The 23,396-nt window shown below is 39.8% G+C and overlaps 1 protein-coding gene across 11 annotated transcripts in view; it reads right to left on the bottom strand.

Annotated features, from left to right (window-relative positions):
* CTNND2 (catenin delta 2) overlaps nt 1-9,588 on the bottom strand; it is a 648,554-nt gene extending 638,966 nt beyond the window's left edge. For 2 of the 11 annotated variants that reach the window (XM_066992566.1, XM_066992563.1), the window contains exon 1: nt 9,117-9,585. The gene's annotated coding sequence lies outside the window, so the exon portion shown is untranslated. Of the gene's footprint in view, nt 1-9,116 lie in introns of all 11 variants that reach the window. The other 9 variants (XM_066992560.1, XM_066992562.1, XM_066992564.1 and 6 more) reach the window with 7 other exon arrangements.
* Between the last annotated feature and the right edge of the window lie 13,808 nt (nt 9,589-23,396).

The raw sequence follows: 23,396 nt of genomic DNA, 5'->3' as shown, positions 1-23,396 counted from the left end.
CAGAAGTATGACTATTGCAATGACAAATTAGACACTTAAATAAAACCAGGTGAAAAAAGCAAATGGTTTTCAGCTACCTGTCAATATCTGGTAGTAATTAAACCCAAAGTAGAACCAAAAGACCATATTTAAATAAAGATTTATTTGAATAGTATTTGAAAAATATGGGTATTTAAACGTTATTAATAAATGTAATTATCCCCTACAAGAACACATTTCCATGTATTTAGTTACTTGTTTTAAAGGTCTTTGTCTAGAAAGTAATACAATTTATTGACAAGCACTCTATAGCATCAGGTAAACAAGCCTTGCACTTCCAGAACCTGACTGTTCTAGAGGTGGGGAAAAATATCTCTGTAAAGTAAATTAGCTAAACAAGCTACCAATGATTTTTTTCTTCTTTCTTTCTCCTTCCCACACCTCCATCATCATCCCCCACCTAGAACTCTTATACATTGGTCAAAGTTGGAAAAGGATCATTTGACCCAGTATGGCAAGATTTATAAATAATAAACTATAAGAAAAATTATGAACTAGTACTGAGATTACTCATTCTGCCTGTTTTATGATGCCACTGCAAATACCTGTGATTTTCTTTAAATCAAAGAAAAACCCCCACATCATTACAAACATGAGATTACAGAGTTATGGAGGAGTCAAGCTGGTGAAAAAATTAAAGAAGAAAAATTATTTCTGACAGAGCTTCATCTTGTAAAGCACAGATCTCCCATTGAATCTGTTGAATTTCTGTTACCTAATTCAGTAAGAATATTATTGTTTTTTTCTTGGGGGAGAACCACGAAGTTGTACAGCTTTGGAGCTTAGTACACATGATATGTAATAAAGATGCAAAAGGAATTTCAATATTTGACAGAGGTGCAGCTAGTTCCATACTTGCTTATAGCATATAAATAGTGTCAATGCACACATATCTTAAGCATGTTTGAACTGTTTTGGTTTGGAGTATCTGCACAAATGTCCTGTTAGAACTTGTATACTTTTGCAAATAAAGCACTCCAGAAAACATATTTCTAAAAACGTTTACTAGAAATCATCAGATTGGCTGAACTATCTATGTTAAAGGATTGAATCAGCATCTTTCTACTTCACTGACAGTACAGCAAGCATGACTTTCAGCCTCTCTCCTGTCCCCACTTTCCTTCCCCCACCATTATTTTTTGTGCGTGTCACACAGGGAAAAATGCAAAAGCCATTTATATTGCAGAGATTCTTTGGCTCCTTGACAAACATCACTGCTCCCAGTCTGCTCTGTCAGTAGATCTCCACCAATCTGTCATTCGGGGACCTGAAATATTGTCATCACCACTGATCAAAAGCCAAGCAGCTCCCTGCTGGATATTTTTAGAGGGGAGACCATGCTGAGAGAGCCTCAAAGAGCAATCCATCAACCATGCCAGCCTGAAGACTCGAGTGGGCAGAGCAACGCTGTAGAGGAAACCCCTGCTCCTCGTAGGCCAGCTGAGACAAGGTTCTGGTTTAAGTGCACTTCTGCTGAGAGAGCAACCAGGGTCTGCCTTTGGCCATAAGACCCTATAAAGGGACCTCCACCGTGATACTATACAGCACCTACAAAAATATAGGTAGTTCTACTCACACAAAAAGGAAAATCAGGTTCTCTGAGGTGACTTTGCCCAGTACGCTTTCCAATAACACCAGCAGATTCAGGAGGTCAGAGATGCCAGATCTCAAATATACAACGTACCAAAGTTCTGACAGAAGATCAAGATTATCTGGCATTTAGCTAGTATTTAGTGACAGATATACTATATTCCTCAAACATTGATGTTGCACTTATCCAAAAGCAAAAAAAAAATAATAATAAAAAAATCTTACTCTGGAAATCAAGCTAAATTGCCTTACTTAACTGTGCAAAGCTTTAGCCATTCAAAACTAAAACAAAGGCATAAAACATGATCAGAGTATAGAAATTTGTTTTTACCACTCTAAGTCTTCTCAGTTTAAAGCTTTTTATACTAATGCAAATGAACTAGAAAAAATATCTATTATTTACCTAAAATTTATGTCTCTTCAAATTGTCTGGGGAAAAAAAATACAGTGAACTTATACACACACTGTACCTCCTGGACAGAGGCAGAAAAGTAAGAATTTAATCCTATCAACTTCTAATTAAAAGTTATTTACAGAGAGGGAGCATTTAGGACAACTGATCAAAACTCAGTCTCAGAAAGGCAAAGAAGAGATGTAAATGTTGTTTTACATCATATTCCCACATTCCATCCACAGAATGTAGCTGCTGCACAGATCTAGGCAGGTCTGAAGTGACAGAGAATATAAGGAAGCACTTGTTTCTTTTTGAAATGAGGAGTATTATCCATCCTCTGATAGCTCATTATAACAGTCAGCACTGAGAATTAAGTGTGTAGTATCCCAGAGGAAGCACATAGGAGCTAACGAACTTCCCTAATTTGACCAGAAATGCATGCTTCAGTATTTGTTTTTACTGCATGAAATGTAATGGCACATTTTAAACACTTATTTACCTCAGTGTGTTAAACAGTTGCTTTATAGAATAATGCACTAAACTTCTTGAATACATGATGGCCTCTGTTCAATGCTGCCATTTATATGAAAGATTTCTTTGTATCATGAGTGCTTCTAATGCCAGTTTTTAAAAATATGCAGTTCTAAACTTACTCTTCAATTAGACATGCATGTTTCTAATTATGTTCAACCTGTCCATCCTTCTTTGAAATGATAGTGTCAGAGTCCACCAAGACCCTTGAGGCTTTGTGCAATAGTGTACTTGTTCTTGCCAAGCTTGTCAGACTTTCAACCAAAAATACATACTTCTGATCCCATAGAAATCTTTAGGGGACCATTGTATTTATGCAGGTGAAAAAGAGGAAATGACACTACATATCTAAAAAGCATTCAATTATAGCATGCTATATGTCATTAGTAAAATAAAAGCATATGTACTAGTCAATCCTTAATGAGGTGTGCGCCATTTTACAAATGCTGTTTTTCTCAGAGCGAACAAAACTTTACCTTAAAAAAAGAAGGAAAAAAAATCAGACATAGCAGAGAAGCACTTGGGAATTAATTTGGTGATCCCTAAGCAGGGCTTCCAACACTGTTACTCTAAATCCTTCTGTTGAGCTTAAATGCCATAGACCTTATTTAATGACATAAATAAAGAAACCAAATGTCAAGCATCTTTAGTTGTTTCTTCATAATGATCATTCTGAGAATGCATTTGGCCTTCTATATTATTGACACTGACAAAGAAGAGACATGCTTTTATACAAGTTTTTCATGCACTGCCAGATAACATACTTCAGCATTGCAGTAGAAATCCACATATACAGCCACATGCTATTTGTAACTCAAGCTTCAGAAATATTTGCAGTAATAATGGCAAGAATAATGATTCATCAACTACTGTCAACTTGCTTCACTACTGCACAAGCTTTTTTTCCCCTCTTTTTTTTTTTTTTTTTTTAAATATCCGAAGCTTGTTCATTCTATTTACTACTTTTGCAAGCATAGTTGGTCAGACAAGATTAGACACTGAACTGAAGGTCAGGTTACCCTGAACAGTTACTTCATCAGAAATATTCAGACAATTTAACAAAATGGTAAATCATATTTGATTTTTTAAAAACGCTCATAGAATGATAGACTTTGATTTGTAAGAGCGCACCAGATGATCAATTTTGTGGACCCATTCTAGCATCTACACTGTTTAGGAGTCCAAGTCCCACACCGCAAGAGACTTCAGCTTCCAGACCATGCAATCTCCCTCTCAAAGGTACCAAGCCATTCTGAAATAAGATGATGCCATTAGGCATGTTCAAAAGCTGCAGTGAAGTTTAGCTGTTGTAAGAAATGTGAGACAGAGATGATTTCAAAAATGCCTTCAGGTATCTGCTTATTTAAAAAGCTCAATTTCTCTGAAAATTCTGGCATAAGGACAGCAACAAGGCTTGCCCAGGCAGGCTTTCCCTGTCTGTATTTCTCTAACCTTGAGCCATTTACATTGCTGAAACATTTAAGCTGTTGTTTCTGTAGATAACTGTTCTCTGACCCAGCCTTCTGGGTCAGTCTTTTTTTCAGACATCTCCATATTCAATGTCATGCCATTTTTCATCCCCCCCCAAAAAAAAAGAAAAAAAAAGCTTTTGCCCTTCCCCATGCCAAACAGGTAAGGTAGCAGTCAACCTCTTAGGAAAAAAGATGATTATATTTTTAAACGTGCAAGTCTGACTTTGATGACAACCTACTTTTTGAGAAAGTACATGTTCATGAATGAAGAAATCTGAATACTGCCCAGCCAGGTACAACATTAGGAGAAGCTACCAGAATGCCAGGCCTTGCTATGATTCTATGATTGTGCACATCATTTTCAGAGACCAGCACTCATTGGTATGAGCCAGACTCTTCATTCAGATAAATATAAAATTATTTAAGTATATATAAAAAAAAACAACACCAACAACAAAAAGTCTGCCAGCAAACCAGTAACATGCACATTCCCAAGTTTCAGTATTTTGTTGGAAAAATATAAACAAAAATTGTAAGGTTCACGTGCTCCATATTCAATACACAGTACAGTGTTTCACAGCTATCCATCTTCAAATATTGTGGAAGTAGTACTCTATAGGGAAACAGGATTTAAAAGATAATACATTCCTCAAAATGTAGCGTCTAGAGCCTCAAGCCACCCCCGAGAATCTTGCCAATCTTCCTAACTGCTTGCTGGTTTTAATGTGAGATATATGCCCTTCCAAGACACAGATTACAAATTTAAGTAATCCTAGTGGTGCTAAAAGGTAAAACCATTCTCCACCGCCACACTGAAACTTATTTCCAATTATTTCCCCAAACATTTTAGTAATTTAAAAGAAAGTAACCTGAGATAAACGAATATGTAAAAGTTAAGTCTCATCCAGCATGTTTAAAAGTATTAAGAAGCTCATCAAAATTCCTGGTTTTGCTACATGCCTAATTTCACTTGGTTCCCTTCAAAAATTCAGCCTTACAGGGATATTCTGGTGTTGCTCAATTGAACAATACTTGACTGTGTTAGGACAGAAGAACGTACCTATGGCTGAAAAGGGAATCTGTATATACTAAGCAGACAAAAGTAAGTTTTATTGCCAGTTTCTAAAAGAAGTTTTCTTGACAAAAAGCACTGTATTGTGAAAATTTTGGTAGATGAAGTCAATGGCAAACTTGGTAAGAAAAAGGGGGTGGGGAGAGAAAAAAATTGCAAAATCTTCCCCATTTGATTAAAAGCCCCTTTGGCTCTCAGATGTTTTAAATTTATGTTACTACTTTATGTGGACTCTGCATATTTCTGGCTCCCCAAAAATGAATGAAAACAGGTAAAAAATAATAGTTTGTTATACTGTGAAACTGTAATGGTGAAAGCAATAAAACAAGCAAATGTTACATTAAACATTGTTATTATATAGAGACATTTTAAGAAGGTCACCGCCTTCTTGGTAGGTTTGAGAAATATAAAGTTTTAAAATTTCATTAGAAGCCTTCCCCCCCCCCCCCCCCCCCCCAAGAAAAAACTTCAACAAAACAGGGAGTGACTAAAAGGACAAGATAATACATACTCTTCTGCACTCTATGTCTCCTGAAGTTACTGCTTATTACTATAATTGAATTTTGTAAAGCAGAACAGGCAGATTAAGAGCCAGTAGGATGCACTAGAAGTTTTCATGCCAAGAACAATTTAAACAAATATTAAAATACTTGCTGTCATAGATAATGTTTCCCTGTTTCCTAGTTTTACACTAAACAAGGAACTCATACAAGAAAAAAGAAAATCTATTAACATAGCTATCATTTTCTATGTAAACAGATATCACATTTCCTTTATATTTATAATGTCCACAATACTGTCAGAGAATCTGGTCAGGCAATCTGCTCTTACAACTCATTCACAACACCAAGTCATCACATCCCAAAGAAACAGAAGAAATTATTTCAGTGTCACCCTCCATTCAGGCCTCTTTCCAAGTAAGCCTAACTACAGAAGTGCCACAAACCAAAGGATTGCATGGTTTGCAATACACAAGCAGAGGATTGCATCGTTGTCCTACACAGAGAACTTGTATTGACACGAGATACACTAAGCTCAACATTTTACCATCATATTCCCCCTTAAAAAAAAGGAAGAAAAACAATGTTTTTGCAGGCATATTGACTTGTCAGGGAAGTCAACCTCTCACAGAAGCAAAAGCATTTTAGTGCTATTTGAGAGTCATTCTGTCACTTAAAAAAATAAACACATTATATTTAAAAATCCTGTCTCTGTTACAATTTATTACTAATGCTGTGCATAATTAAACTACTAAATTTAATATTGTGCAGTTAAATAATCAACCAAAACTCATCCTGCAATAAGATCTTACTGAGACCTTCAAAAATGAGAGAAGCAATCCATTTCATTTTTGTCAAAGTAAGCTGTAACCGGAAATAGCAAACTTCATGACTTACAAGTGCGATCAATAAGAATCAAAACTACAGGTTCTTATTTAAGTAAAGAGTGCCATAATAAATGTGTTTTCCTTATCTTGCTGACAGTCTTGAAAACAGTTGCTTCTAGGAATTGTTGAAACGTACGTCTGAAATCCTAACAAAGATATGCTGGAATTTCCACAAGTGATAGGCTCTAAAAATCGTATCACAGTGAACCATGAAATAGAAAATGTATCTGAAATTTAGTGCAAAATTTAACACTCATGAGTTCTGCTGATTTTGTTATCTGCTCCATTTACATGCCGATCTACAGCCCTACTTAAAAGCATATTTCTTAAAACCCTTAAAATAAGCTGTTCCATTACTTCCTTTGTAGCGTAAGTTGATTTTTACACATCTTGAGAAACAAACACATTACACCAAATCACAGCCACTAAATTGATACCATCCATCAGCAAAGGTAAATTATGCAAATAAGAATTATGCAAACACTTTTTTTTTTAGTTGATACTGTTTCTATTTTGTGCAGCTGTCTGTCAGAGTTCATTATGTGAGAACAAAATTATTTTAGGAGCATCACTTAAAAAAAAAAAACACAACACACAACAGAAGTCAAAAGCTAGTGCCACTGATGAGCTATTTATCACTGTTTAACATGAGCTAATGTACCTGACAAACAGAACTCAAGCACGGTAGCTGGAGTTCCCTCCCAAACGCATCTTTCTTGCAGTCCACAAAGAGTCATGCAACCGGCATTCAGAAATACTTTGCTTCTTACTGGCAGCTTTGAGAGGTATTTCCTTTGGTGCATATACACAGCACAGTTCACTACTCTTCCTCCTCCCCCCCTCCCCAAAGCTTCTCTTATATAACAGGCTGCAAAAACCATCTCTGAACAGCACGATCGGGATGCGATCAATCACAGAATGCATGAGCCCTGCTTATTTATCACACCCTTCCTTGGTGGTTTGGTTTTAGGGTCAGGGTTGCGCCCATGTAAGCTGTGCAAAGTGGTTCACAGAAGCTCTGGGGCCGTTGGGGTCTGAGGCCCACAGGTAGAGCATGCATCAGCTTTCCCTGCAGCCCTGCACTTTGCTCCCTCGCGCCACGTCATTTCTACGCTGACCAACTAACTGAGCTGCTTGGAAAACATCAGGCTGGCCTATGGGAGTTAGATAACTTTATCAGCTCATTTTTCAAGACAGGATGAACACATCCTTAAAGACAGGATGACACAGATATTCTTCCTTCTCCTGGTTTGGCAAAAGCCCACAACAGACTTACATAAACTCCACACGATCCCAGGTAGTCCTCCCAATACCTTGAGGTACAGCGGTACGTCTCCACACAGAGCTACAAACTACAGTTCGGGAGGGTTCAGTATTTTCACTTTACATGCAGACTACCTACATACAGACTGTGAAAAAGCCTGCAACGTGAAGTTTTTACTTTAATCGTGTTACTACCAGTAGGTATTACTGGGCATACATGGCTTTAGGTGCACGAATATCAGCCACTGCAGCCAATAAAGTTAACAAATGGCTGTTTAATGAAGGGCCTCTGCATTTCTACATATTTTTCTAGAAGTGTCAGCTATTCCCCTATAATGCTTAATTGTGTCACCCTGAATCAGAACAAAGCACACGCTACCACTTAAACTGTGAGAAAGAAAATGTCTGAGCACAACAAGACGCTGTATTCCCATCTTTCACGTATCCATGCCTCGAGTCCCTCCAGGGGAAATTTAACATGGTTTCTAAAATGATTTCTCCTCGGGGTTTTTCCATTTTTATTTTTTTTTTTATCCGAGATGCCGGGCCAGATGAATTTGTGTACGACACGCACTGCCTGCGCCGCTGCTGCACCTCCTCTGTGGTGACTTGATTCAGCTGAAGCCACACTTCACCCGATCGATGCGAGCACATTACACACCAGAATAAGGGTAAGGTGAGGGCAAAGAAAAGCAAAGCGCCTTTCCTTTCAGCCATTAAATATAGATCAACGGAGCATCGCGCTGCACAGCGCGGCTCCCTTCCCCACCCCCCCCTGCCCGCTCCTCGAGCGCAGGATTTCGGGCACGCCGGCTTCAAAGGCGAACCCCCCCCTTCCATCATCCCCACCACTGCTCAGGCAACACACGGCCGCCCAGACGGACAGACACACGGACACCCGCAGCCGCCCCAGGCCCACCGCGGTGGCACCTCCCGAGCGGGCTCCGCGCAGGGCCGGGCGCTGCCCCCGCCCGCGGGTCCCCGGGAGCCTTCCTCCTCCTCCTCCTCCTCCTCCTCCTCCTGCTGCTGCTGCTTCTGCTGCTCTCCCCCAGCCCCGGCCCCTGACTCCGCTGCCGTAACGAGTGCATTAGTGCAGGGCGTCGGGAGACACGGTGCCGCGGATGCCCTACATAAGCGACGGGCAACGTATGAAGAAAGGGAGGGAAGGACTGGGAGGAACGAGGGGGAAATAAGGCACTTTGTCACCTCTCCGCTGAAGGCACAAACGCAGCCCAGCCCAGCCCGGCTGCCTCACGGAGGGGAGCAGCGCAAGAGCCCGCACCGAGAAGAAATAACCGCGCAGAGGGAGGAAGGAGAAGGGGGGGGGGGGGGGGGAGCTGGCACCATTACGGTGCCTGCCGTACTCACCGATCGGCGCCGCTTCCCCCTGCTTCCTCCCGAGCAGCCTCCAAAACCCAACAGCAAATCCTCAGTCCAAGGATAGAAAAAGAAAGGGGGGGGGGGGGGGGGGGGGGGGCGAGCGACGGCCCCGGTCTTCACCGCAAGGTCCTGACCTTGCCCAGCTGCAGCACCTTCGGCTTCATCCCCCCCCTCCCCGGTGCGCCCCCGTGAGCGCGCCCAGCCGGCTCCGGGGGGCTCCGCCGCAGGACAGCGGCGGGGCTCGGCCCCCACCGCCCCGCGGGGCGAGGCGCAGGACTGCTGCTGCTGCTCCCGGTGCTGCTGCTCCTGGTGCTGCTGCTGCTGCTGCTCTGGTGCTGCTGGGGCTGCGGAGGGCTGCGCGGCGGCGCCGTAGCGCAGCGCGCCTGGCGGGCGCACCGGCCGCGGGCTGTGGCCGAAGGAGAGCCGGGCTCCGCCGCAGCATCTGCCGCTGCCGCCGCCGCCGCTCGCTCCCGCCCTCGCCCCTCCCTCCCGCCCCCCTTCCCCGCTCCCCTCCCCGGCAGCAGGAGCGCGGCCGAGCGGGCGGGGCCGCGCCCGGGCCCCCCCGGTACTGTTGGAGCCGGGCAAGGGGCGCGGAGATGGGGTGGGGGAGACGGGGTGAGGCCCCAAGCCGGCCGGGTGGGGTGGCTAAAACTTGAGGCCCGCCAGCACAAAGGGTAAAAGCGGCGAGGAGGCAGGATTTTTTTTTACGCCCCAGCTCGTTTCTCCCTCAGTTTGCTCTCTGCATCCGTAGGAATCCTCGGGTAGAAAAACCCGAGTCTCTGCGAGCGAAGAGGGCCAGGGACGTGGAAGTCGTGTTTACTCACACCGGCGCTTAACCCTTTGCTGAGAAACTTGCGGGAAAGGCGACTGAAACGCGGTTTCACCTGCAAGCTGCCGTGCCACCGGGCCCGCTACCCGGCCGTGCGGAGCCCCCGAGGCAGGCGGCAGGGGGGCTGCCCCGCGGCAGGATTGCTGCTATGGGACTCTCGCCGTCACCTACACATCGGGGAGACCCCTGTGCTGGGGGACACACGTCGGGGGGCAACGCCTAACCTCTGCCGTTCAGCCCCAGGAGCCGAGGCCGGCTTGGCAGGGCCGAAAAGAGCATCTTCCTCGGGGGTGAGGGGCCCTCCGGATGGGGCAAGGGAGAGACTTGGGGTGCTGTGACAGCAGCATGGCTTCAGGAGACCCCTTGCAGTCCCCTCGGGGCCGCGCTAACACCTGCGGGGCCGCCCGAGCATCCCGCAGGCAGGCGCCGCGGAGCGCCACCGCCGGCTCGCAGAGCGACTCCCTGCTGCCACCTCCCGCCCGGTGCCGCCGCCGCTCTCCCCAGCCCTGCCCGCGAGCCAAAAAACTGCTCCCCGCTGGGCCCTGGGCGAGGTTATTCCCCACCAGGCGGCCACAGACCCCTTGTTCCCTTCGTGCTGCGTCCGACGTTAGAAATACTCGTTCTCTGCGTGTGCTCTCCCTTCTGTATTATTATTATGTCACTATATAACTTCCCTTTATTTCATTTATTTATTTTACTATTGCCATTTACCTGGAGAAGGATTAAAACTAGACTTTTGTGCGCCCTGCCTTGAGGTCAGCTCATTTATCAGGCATCACAACAAGCACACTAGTTTTCATTTACTCAAGGATACACCCCAGGAACAGAAGAGAGGGGGTAAACACACAGCAATGAGGACCCTCTGTAGGGGAAGGCTGGAGGCAGAAGGGTTTTGGAGGAATCTGAGAGGTGTCTGAAGACACCCCGTTTTCTCTCAGATTGCCTGTTTTCCCATCGCTATCCACCATGATGGAGCACTCACCTTAAAACATTGCAGGATTCACAGAGCTACTCCTTCATCTGTTGATTCTCTCCCCTGAGTTTCCCTGCATCACCTTTAAAAGTTTCCATGCCTTATCCCTCATGGGGAGGTCAGAGAAGGGGCTTGGTCTGAGCCCCTTCGTGGTCTCCTCATCCCCTTGTGTGGATGAGGAGTGGGACGAGGTAACTAAACCAGATCTCCAGAAGGGCCTTACTGCTCCAGTTAGGGCTGCTGTGGAGGAAGGGTAAGGGAGAGATAGGGGGATGTCCCCACACTAAAGGGATAACGAAGGTTAAAAGGGGTAGGACCAACTTTTAGAAGGTGTGGCCCCCTCCATTGTAGCTACTGTCTGCCTACTTCTCTCCCAGTGACTAAGCCTTTTGTCTGGACAAGCCAAAAGCCCAGACAGGTGGAGGCTGTTTGCTTTTTTGGTCAATCCTAGCCTTCTCAGGTGTAAGCAATAAACCTTAGGCTTACTTGGTCTGTGCCTTGGGAATGGTGTATATGACCTAATCCTTGGTTAACTTCCTTTTTTTTTTTTTTTTTGTGTGTGTGTGTGGGGGGGGGTTTCCTCTTGAAAAAAAAAGGAGGAAAAAGTAAAGGAAATGATGATCATATCAAAGCAAAGATTTTCATGCACAGGAGATGTAAAAAGTCTTTGTCATTTATACATGCCTGTAATAATTTCAAAGATCCTTGAGGCCTTAGGTTTCTATTGGGTTAAAATAATGGCAAGTAAAAATTGTAGTTTAAAAATGTAAAAAATATAGTAACATGAATAGATTTAAATCTAGTAATAGATTTTTTTTTTCAGACAATTTCCCACCTGAACAATAACAACAAAAATTGTTTAAGCTTAGTCTCAAGGGTTGTGAGTTACTATAGCTAGTTGTCATTGATTGTTTTCACCTGTTAACTAGATTAGGCAATCTTTAGCAAGCCTGGAATAAAATCAGGAAAACATGTTGCTGTTTTTTGTGTGCCCTTTTTAATCAACTGAAAAATCATCTAAGCATAACTAGTTTTTCAAGTTAAGACTAACACTTTAAAGAAGTTATTGTTATCACTGTTTTATCACTTTCTAAAAATCATTTAAAGGTGGAATTATTTAAAGAAATGGAAAGCATCCATTCAAATAAACATTTCAGATAAGAAAGAGTGTGTTTCTTGAGACATATGGTATGGTGTCCTCGTGAAAACAAAGTGGGAGTGAATTTAAACAGCTGATTCAAATTTCTTCTCCCCTATTTGACTATGATATTATCTTTAATAAGTCAAGTCAACAGTAGATTATAGTAACATTATCTGTGTTTTCCATTTTTCCTAAATTGTTGTGTGGTATTATATACACAATTGCTTACTTAACAGCAAAGTACATATAAATCCTGGAATGAGAATAGCTTCCTATAAAACAAAAAGACGACAAGAGAAGGTTTACATGATTGCATTTGCATAAGCTTGTGCCCTGACCCTATGGAAATATTTTTTAACAGTAGTATTTGAAAGAAATACAGGGTATTTTCTATTCTGAGACACAGCTGGTTTTGACTCAGTCTGGTTATGAGTAAATTACTGTTGAAGTGCTAAGCTTGACTGGCAATAGGAAGATACAATTGATTTTGTGGTACCTGCAGATTTTGTAAAGGAACTTATATTTGCATTGGAAAAGTTGGATTGTATGTACCGAAGACAGCTCTCAGTTTCCTGAAACCTGACTGAAATTTTCTCCTTCCCAGCTTCATCCAGGGATGATTAAATAGACAGTTATGAAAAAAATGTCTATTCAAATAGATTGATTAAAGTCTTTTTTATATTTTTATTTTTGGATCTGCTGGACTTTAAAAAATCATTTTAAGAATGAGTATTTAGCTAATAGCTTCCATTAATCACCTAAGAAATTTGACATTTTCAGCCTATCAGATCTTCATGTAAAATGATAAAAAAGGTTTTTTTAAAAAATCTGTTGTCCGCCCCAGTTACAGATAAACAGCCATGTTATTCAATAATAATTATTTAATAACCGAGCTTTATCTGAGAAGTCCTGACTAATGGGACGGTTGGGATTTCACAGAACTCCAAGAAAAAACATATTAAAATAACACTTAAGGGGAGAAGAGAAAATGTGACTGATTATTCCTATCAATTAAGCACATGAATTAAAGATAGTTTGAGGATTTTATATACAATTATCTTAAAAAACTGTTGGTAAGTTGTCCTTCAGAAGGTGGAAGGCCAGAAGTTCAAACAAAATTCAGTGTAATGTAACAATTGTGCTTTCCAGCTTCTGGTAAAAACAAAGTTCACTGTTAAAGATTCACATCCTATACGAGCACAGGTCATACAAATACCTGAATGTTCTGAAACAATTTCTAAACCCTAATCTCATGAAAGAAAGTAATCTCAGTCTATCTTCCCATGAACCAGTTTTACGAGCAGTGCAATGTCAACTCAGCTGAAAATTGAAGTCTAGTTTTAATAGTTCAAAACATGTTTATCCCTATTAGTGTCAATTAAAATGCCAAGCTATTCTCAGAATGTATTCTTTAATACACTTAGAGCTGCAAAAGCATTTAGGATTAAGGTCTAACACTTAAAAAACTGCATTGTAACTCTCAGATTCTTTTTTCCTTTCCGCGGTACCTGTTCACATTGTGCATTGAATAAGTCTATCTCAACAGTAGAGACTATCCTGCAAAAGGCCAAGTAGAATCTGGATCTCTGGCAAGATTTCTATTTGAATAACAGTTACTGAAACATCATTATAGTGCTTATCCTTTTATTTAATCCAATTATGTGTGAGTTTTAGTTCATATTTTTCTATGATGGGAAATACTGTCACAGTTCAAGGAAACAGTAAATTCAGCAACTATTTAGACTTCAATGAAGACTTAGATATTACTTACCCTGGAAGAGAAGTGAATGTTTTGGTATATCTTGCGATTACGTAGTGTATTTTCTAATCTATTCTCTAACATATTTAATCAGTAGCAGGAAAGATGAAGCTAAATTTAATTGTCTGTTAACTCCATGAACAGCACTCTCTAAAAGTCACACACTTCTGCTTTTTCCATCCAGCATGGTTTATGTTTCCAGAGACTGTTAATCTGTTTTCCCAGTGTGCAGAAAACTCACATCTCATATGATGCCTGTACAGATCCATACTCTCAGGTTCATTTAGTAGTTACACTTGCAACCTTTGTGAAAAAACAAACCACTGAAGGTCTACAGGTTAGCAAGTACTTCTTGCGAGAATTTCCCTGCTCCTCACAGCTTTTGTTTAGTCTTCGTACATGACATGTGCATTAGTGTTTTAGTGTACTGGAGAACTCTTGATAATATTCTTTATGTCCGTACCAGAATTTCTCACTTATGCACTTGATGTATTCAAAGTGGTTGCCCCACAGATATGTGCTATTCTGGAGGGCACCAATTACAACATGTAGCCAAGGTCCTCTAGCATGCCCTATACGTACTGAGGCCCAGCAACTACTGCGGACTTTATTGATGATGTAGATGCAGTGCAGGCATAGAGTCCTGCAACCTTAACAGATGTCAAAAAACTCAACCTGTTTTCCACTCCTTGCACTGTACTGGTGAGTAATGAAGATATTCCCTGTTGGAACAAAGGATGCTTCAGCCAAGTGGGTCAAGAAACAAAAGTACTTATTTTCATCTCTTTCCTCAGCTGAGCTCTTCTGTACTTCGTAGTTGTGAAACAGATCAAAGAATCATTTCATAGAATAGTTTAGGTTGGAAGGGACCTTAAAGATCATCTAATTCCAACCCCCCTGCCATAGGCAGGGGGACACCTCCCGCTAGACCAGGTTGCTCAAAGCCCCATCCAACCTGGCCTGGGGCATCCATAGCTTCTCTTGGCAACCTGTGCCAGTACTTCACCACCCTCATAGTAAAGAATTTGTTCCTTATATCTAATCTAAACATACCATTTAAAGCAATTTCTCCTTGTCCTGTCATGACACTCCCTGACACTCCCTCCCCAGCTTTCCTGTAGGGCTCCTTTAGTTACTGGAAGGCTGAAATGAGCTCTTCCTGGAGCCTTCTCTTCTTCAGGCTGAACAACCCCAACTCCCTCATTCTGTCTTCATAAGAGAGATGCTCCAGCCCTTTGACCATCTTCATGGCCCTCCTCTGGACTTGCTCTAATACTCCTATGTCCTTCTTGTGCTGGGAGCCCCAGAGCTGAATGCACTACAGAGGCATCTTTCTCCCACTTTGACCTGAGAATTCCTTTGGTCAAACCCCAGTATTCATTTGTCTCAGGAAAATTTTGGAGTGCATCAAACTGTCTTGTTCATGTAAGTTAGCTAGTCTTACACTTTTTGTTACAGGTTCTCCTGCATAACTGGATATCTGTAGTACCGTATGTGATCTGTAATGGAGAGACATATTTGTCATCATCCCATAGAGTTTTCAGTCTTAATCTCACTTCCATGAACTAACTTTTTTAGAAAGAATTATTTTAGCAAGGAAGGAGCGTTAATTGCTGCAGATTAAATGGCCATTTACCAAAGAGTAAAATGGATGTGTAGACAATTACTTGCTTAGGGATGATAAGTAGAACGCTGAATTTTCCTTATGAAAGTTTTCAGCATTGTGGTTTTCTACCTGAGAAATTAGATTTTAACAATGTTGTTTTAAAAATGGAAATAATGACAAGTTGATTTAAATAACATTTAAAAATTATAACTTGTCCAACTTGTTACCTTGATTGTAGATAGCTTTCAGCACTACTTTTAAATACATCAAGAAAATAGGGGGAGCACATAGGGCAGGATTTTTTTCCTCCGTCTTTTCTGCTTCTGCTCTTTTGATCTCAGGGTAACAGCTATTGAAGGGGAACATGAGTTTCTTATCCTGTGCTTTTTCAGCAGAAAAAGTAACTGCTTATTTTGGTCTAATCCTGTTATTTAAATCTCCATATTACTGCAGACCACCTTGTGTTATTTTCAACCTAGTGAAAAATAGAAAGATATATTTTATCAGTACCACCTGCTTCAATTAAAAAGAAAAAGATAAATTAATTTTGTATGCTGTTACCTTTCATGCAAAAAGGAAAAAAAAAAAAAAAAAAAGAAGTCAAAAGAAATTAAGTAATACAAAGTACTAAGAGGGAAAATATTAAGATGTTGTTGGATCCTAATGTAACATTTTTTTTCCTCCTTTTTTATATATTTTTTTTTTATTCAAGGCCTTATTAAAAATGTATCTACATTAAATTTATTCAGCCATTGTTTTTGTCTGGATTTTGGATTTCTTATTTCTACAGTGGCCACACACTACAAAGCAACTGTAGATTTCAAAAGTAACAGGGTAAGTACCAGAATCAGCCCTTTTGGAGAGAAGTTAAAAGTATGCTGTGACAGCTTTGACAAACTCAACAGCAAGAATACCTTTAAACTGGTAAAACCTTTTAACCGAGGTACAAAAAAACTTCGGCATTTCCCATCTCAATTGGGACCCTAAAATAAGTTACCATTGCCACAGAGTTCAGATCGCAATTTTAATTTATTTATTTATTTCACTCTAGGACATTGATTCAGGAAATCATATTAGTGTCCTTTGATTATGTTTATGTTATTTTGTGAAGCCTGGCAGATTTTTCAGCTGTTATAAAGCAGCAGAGAGTAGTACTGTGCTTTTGGAAGTTTGACTGTCTTCTGCAGAAAAGTGTTGGTGAGCAACTATCCATCTTTTGACTCTTGTTCCTCTTATTTTTTGCAGTGAGAAACTGACAAGAGGGCTGCCAATTTAATCTAATACTACATTGAGCAATTATGTGACACAGCGTAGACATACATACATATATATACATCTTTAAACATAATTGTGAATTTTAAGTTTAAAATTGACCTTCAGTTTGTGGAGCTGTGTCTCCATTTCTTGTAAATGATAATATTATATAATAATAAATAATAATTATAATTAATAATTAAATAAATTATAAATAATAATAATAAATAATAATAATAAATAAACCTATTGAGTCACAAGTCCATAATGTGAATGATATCATCTTTCTGTCATGTCACTTTAGTAGTCCAGAGTGGCTAAAATAAAGTTTTGAAAAGCTACAGGTTTTTCTATCATACACAGAGCTGAAAAGAAAAAATAATTCCTCTTTAAACAGTACAGTATATGCTCATAAGTATTAAGAATAGCAAGCATTAGTTTGAACAATATATAGATCTTATTTTGCACTTCTGTTTCATGTGTAGAAGTAATGGTCACTGTATTATGGTGAAGAAAAATATTTTAATATGTACAGGATATTTTGTCAGCTGTTTAGTGATTTGTTCTTTTGGTATTTTATTGCTATTGTCCATTATAAGAAATGTGATCTGGAACTCTAATATATCTATTAACAATTTCAAGATTGTTATAGCAGTAGGGATAGCAGACCATCAGTACGTTCTGCTGTATATATGTATGAGGCAGTCATTAGAACAGATGACTGAGGGTCAGGATGCTCTGTTATGGATGTTCACTGAGTCCATGCTAACTTCTGTACAACCATTTTCTGCTTTTTACTTAAAAAAAATTGGGATATCACACTTACTAGTGGACTAGATTGAGGTCTTTGGAGAATGGGCAACATATAATTATGTAGGATATGATAAAAATGTCTTAATATAGGCAGTATACTCCAGAGTGGCTAAGTAAAACATACATCGCAATGTGATATGCAATGAAAAGCAGACTGTGCTGACTATGGATGTCATTGTGGTAGTCTTCTCTTCCACTGGTTTGTCAGGTGGTCTCAGCCTTCCCTCTTCTGTGTAACTAGAAATAAACATGATGTTACAGGAAGAGATTGACAGCCATATATTGAAATCTGCAGACGTTTTATTGTGGAAAATGACCAAAATGTCATGATCATGACCATTACAAGAGCCTGTCTACTCTTTCAGATGAGTAGATCTTTATTAGCCTTACAGAACTAATTGAGAAGGCGCTTTACTTTATCACAGGTACCTTCTTTGCTCTTGACTTCCTCTCTCTGTAGATCCATCATCATCATTTTCACTGTTACGGTCTACCTCAGCTACCTTTGTCATCCTTCAAACAGTTTTTGTCTGTGCTACTGACCTCTGTATAGACCAGTTGTTACTTTTAGGTCAAATTTCATTTCCAGTACCCTACTGACTCTAAGACTCCTTTATCCTAAAAGACTACAAAGACTTTCATGTTTATTCTTAGGGACTCTGTTTTCCTCCTCTGTGCATCCCAGCATTGCAATTTTCCTTAAGCAAATGTAGCAAACTATGACTTCTTAGCAACACATTTAGACTTGGCTTTCTTCTCCCATGACAATAATTCAGTCCATTGTCTGTAAGTAATCTACAGTGGCTTAATGGAAATAAGGTAAATTAATTGTAATTGTAGAAGTAATTACAAGGTGAGAATGCAAGATTATACATCTGGGAACTAGAAAGAGTTGCTTCTTCCCACTCCTCCTCATCACTCTTGAACAGAAGTTATAATACAGCTGTTACCTGAGGAATTCCTGGGTATGTATGAAGGGTTGCCAAATCCAGTGAAGTTTAAGGCCCAATAGATTTCTTCTACCCAGTCTGTTTTTGATTCCAGTTAGTAGGATCGTTCAGTAGCCAGGCTTGGTGTGCCTTCCCAATATACACACTGGCACAGCACACACATGCCTGGCCACACAGATGGACATAGCGTGCAGTGCCTTTGCTAGCACCTGCATAAGCACCAACAGCACTCATGCAGAAATGAACAACACAGCCCAGTCCTGTTCCCACTGTCCAGATGATCAGTTTGCTGGTGGACATTCACATACCTTCACTGTTCATTCATAGTTGCTCCTACATTCACAGGTCCCTAGATCAGATGGGTCTGCCCAGGATCCATGTGCAAAAACATGGCCCATTTAACCCAGCTCCAGATTTAGGTCTTTCCAGATTCTGAGCTCCTCCAACTTACTGTGTAGCCCAGCTTGAAGTTTGCTAGTGAGTTACCTCCGCCTACCTCCACACAGAGAGCAAGGTCACACAGAAAAGGGTTAGGAACAGCGCTCATGAAAATAGTATGGACTCTAGTGATCATGTGCAGAGCTCAGTCGGACAAGGGTTTTAAGCCTTTTTCTGACTTAGTTCCTTTCCTAAACATCCTGTATTAAGTTTCACACATTCCCATAAGCCCCTTCAAGACACTCAGAATAAGTTTGCTTTTTCCTGACACCCATGATACTCTTGTTTGCCATTCCCAACCCTTGTTATCAGTTAGGAAAAGCTGATTGAACCTCTCCAAGACCTTTAGTGATTCATTCAGTTGTGTTTCACTAATAAGCAACCCAGGAGATCTGATCTTTACTATTGTTTCTGTTATCTCTTGCCTTTAGGGTCTGTGTGCCTTGGTGGGATTTGTTACTTTCTGTCTCCTCCTTTTGTTTTTATGCAGGATAGCCATTAACCAGATATTCTCAGAAAATATCCTTACATTACGGTAAGGTATCTACAATTCACATAGCTTTTATGTTCTCCATATCCTTGCAGTATTTATTAATAAAAACTAAAGCTCAACTGCTTAAGAAACAACCAGAAAATAAAGCCAATCCTTTCTTTGGGACATTTATTAAAAAGATTCTGAGGATAGCATCACCCAGGGTTCTTCTAAGCAATACAACGTACATTTTGCAGACTCTGAAGAGAGCAGCAACTACAGAAATAAATTTTGATTTTTACATGTTATTTTACTGGTAGAAGAAATGCACTGATATTAAAAGAAAAACAGCTCTGGTAACAACAAATAACTAGCCATTTGCATTATATCATAACTTAACATGAACAATCAAGACAGACATCAGGACTATGTGCTTTTAAAATACCCAGTAATCTTTAGAGCCTTTGAAGTTGTTTTGGCAGCTTTTCTACAATAGAAACCAAGAGAGTCAAGAGTGTTCTTCACAGAGATTGGAGTATTCAGAAAAAAAAAATCAAAACCAGAATATTTTAGCTGCAACACTCTATGTTTCCCAGAGTATTTTCTTTAGCTCTTTTTTGGCAATTTCACTGCTGTAGTGCTTTATGTGAGAAGAAGTTGCACATAAGACTTCATTTCACATCATGTTCTTCAGCTGTGAAACTGAAATTATTGAAAAGCTCATTTTTCTTTTTTTTTTTTTTCTTTTCTACAGGAAGAGAATACTTGATGAACACACACCATTATGTGAAGGGGAAAAAAAAAAAAAAAAAGAACAATTCTGTCTCAATCATGAGTGAAAATATTTGACCTGCTCTAGAAAGCCAGATCATTATCTGTCAAGATGTTCCATTCCTTCCCTGAATCAGCTTGCTCTTTCCTTTGTGTCTTTGTGTGACACAGACCTAAGCTGTTCCCTTACTGTGAGGCAATCATAATTTTGATTGAACTGTGGATTTGGGGGACTGGAGCTCAAAGTACTAAAAATCTGAGAGATCAAGATATCCATCAGGTCTACTTGAGTCTGGAGGCAACATTTTAAAATGTATGTTTCTCTCACTTATTTTCAAAATCCAGCTAATTATTATTGTCCTGATAACTATTCGGACACCTTCTGGGATCATTTTTCCATAGAGTAGATCTCATCCTTTTCCCTGCATGTCTAAATTCAATTAAATATTGCAAATTAGATCTTATTTTGCTTAAAATATTCAGTTTCAACCTGCAGTTGATAGCGCATTTTCTCAGCCTTTCCTGGTATATGTAGAACAGTACTAGATAACAGGTGTACATCATAGGCACATGGAAGGTTTAGAAGTGTTCTGTCTTTCAGAAGCAATCCTCTGAGAGTAGCCTTTTCATGCTCACATTGTTTATCTCTTCCCATAAGACTCATTTCTAACAGGTTGCTTTTAACCTTTTACTTGCACAACTGCACACTGCATTTTTCACTGCTAAACTCATTGTTTTGTCAGGTTATTTCTGCAATTTGTCAAAGTCATTTTGAATTGTAATGTTATGTTTCAACATACTTGTATCCTCACCTGGTTTTCCATCATCTGTGCATTTAATAAGCTTGCCTTCTACATCAGTATCAAATTCATTAATGACAAGGGTTAAGTAAAAATGGATTCTGAGCAGACCTCTTCTACTGTGGGCGGTAATTCATTGATAGCTACCCTTCTGATTATGGTTTTCCAATAAGATTTACACCTACAGTGTTGGAGGTTTTATCCAGATTGTTCTGTAATAAATTACATCTAGATCATATCTCCCTAACCTGCTTATCAGAGTATCATGCAGGACATCATTAGAAGTTATATTAGTGTCATGATATGAAATATGTTTCTACTGTTTCTGTTTTTCCATTCTATCCACAAGTCTCGTTACCTCACTGAAGAATAAAATTATTTTGAGTTGACATGTTTAATCTTTTACAAATCCACATTAGCTGCTATTAATCTTGTAATCTTTCAGTATCTTCACTACTTGCAAATGGTTTATTTATTTGTATCAATGTTACTGAGGGTTCACAATGAAGCCAAACAATGTGCAAAATCCCCATGCTCTTGTGTTTTACCATTCTTAGGGTTAGTCTGCATTTAGGCTGCCTCTTTTCTCTATGAATTTTCAGAAATAAGTGCTAGTGACTGTGTTTATTTCAGCCAGTTCCATAAGTATTTATAGGAGGAAATTTATTGGGGGCAGCTGATCACAAAACAATTACCTTGTCTACATGCATTCATACTTGTTTTCTCGTTGCTCCAGGCTGAGATCTTATCCCACTATTGTGAATTGATCTATCATGGTAGCCAAATGCTGATGGATGGAGAATTTGAGGAAGGCAAGATTCAAAAAGGGCAAGAAGCACATGGGTTTTCTTAGATGATGGTAATTTTCTTCTCTGTTAGATAACAAGTTACTATTTTTTCTACTCTGCTAGCATGCTATGCATTTGTTATTGTGATATGTCTTTTTGTTTTCATGGGTTTTATGCCTTGGTCATTTGATTCCATGTGCTTGCCTATGTTATTCTGCATTCATCCTTAGCAATCTGATTCAGCCTTCACTTCCTGGATTCTTCTTTTGTTTGAAGTAACTGAAGAATTCAGTAGTTGAATCAATTGCTTCTTATCCTTCCTCTTCAGTACACCGTAAGACTGTGTGAAAATATGACTCTGGCTTAAAAATCAGCGTAATTTGAAATCCTTTTGGAATAGGTGAACATAAACAAAAGTACAAAAGATGGATAAAAAATATCAGAGGCATATATATAGCTAATAAAATAGTTAGTTGGCTTTTTCTTAATCAGCCATACATCTTATTTACATAGCATGCAGATTCACTAGAATTTGGGTTTATCAATTAAATATTTTAATATTAATACAATAAACTTGTATAGGAGAGAGTTAACACATTTTTTGTCTATTATCTGTTTTCAGAAAGGCTGTTTTATAACCCTACAAGTCGTTCATTAATTCTGTTTTTCAAACAGTGCTAATACTAGTCAATTATACTAGCTAGCATTTGACAAGACCTAGAAACACCTCACAGATTACCAACAGAGTCACTACATGAGCAGGAGTTTACAGATACGAACAATGCTGACATTTGCATTTGTAAGTGTTTCTGACTGTTTTTGTTTTGATTACTTACACACACATGCACACAAGCAGGAGTCATCAGCTCATCATAGCTGGAAAGTTGACTCAGTCTGGCAACTGATGCATCTACAGCGGATCAGCTGTTCTCTTATTAGAAGCTCTCAGTGCAGCCTATAAAAATTGTTATAATTAACATTGCAGAAATCAGTTTTGCCGGACAGAGGTGGATTCCCTTATGCTGAAAGTATTAAATAGTCCCAGTGTTTACACAGTAAATGACATCTGGCAAGGCACAGAATCTTGTTTTTTTGTAATTTATAATCTTTTCTAATAATTTTGGAAAAATATTGCTTTTCCCTCCACAAAAACAAAACAACAACAACAACAAAATCTAGGAAATAACATACAAGGTAAGGTAAATAAAAGATCTTAAGTTCATGCTTTCCTACATGCATGAAGGCATGTTTCTATCACGTCTCAGGTTGTGTAGGATTGACACATTTTATCTGAGAAGAAAGGCTTCCACGATGCAAATGACCTCTCATTTTTTCTGTGATTTGGTCAGATGAGAGAATTCATACCTCCTTGTCCTAAGCTCCACAATGAAATTGCAATAACACTACACCATTTGGTTAGATCCAACATTTTTTTACTATATCTCTAGTCTCAAGATCTGTTATAGCATTCTTGTCCTGTTAGACTCACCTGAGTTATTTGTGTGAACTTCCTTACCGTTTCAGGAGAACATGTCAGTGCACAAAGCAGCTCTCTGTCAAGCTCTAGACCATTCTTCAAGAAGCTTTCTTCATGCTGAGAAGAACATGAGGAATCCTTATATTACTGGAACTCTAACATGTATTTCAAATTTGCAGAGCTTGGCTTTATATAGC

This window comes from Anser cygnoides, chromosome 2 (genome assembly GCF_040182565.1).
Source record: "Anser cygnoides isolate HZ-2024a breed goose chromosome 2, Taihu_goose_T2T_genome, whole genome shotgun sequence".
Lineage (NCBI taxonomy): Eukaryota > Metazoa > Chordata > Aves > Anseriformes > Anatidae > Anser > Anser cygnoides.
Note: the sequence above shows the minus strand (reverse complement) of the source record. Positions and strands in the feature narration are given on the sequence as shown.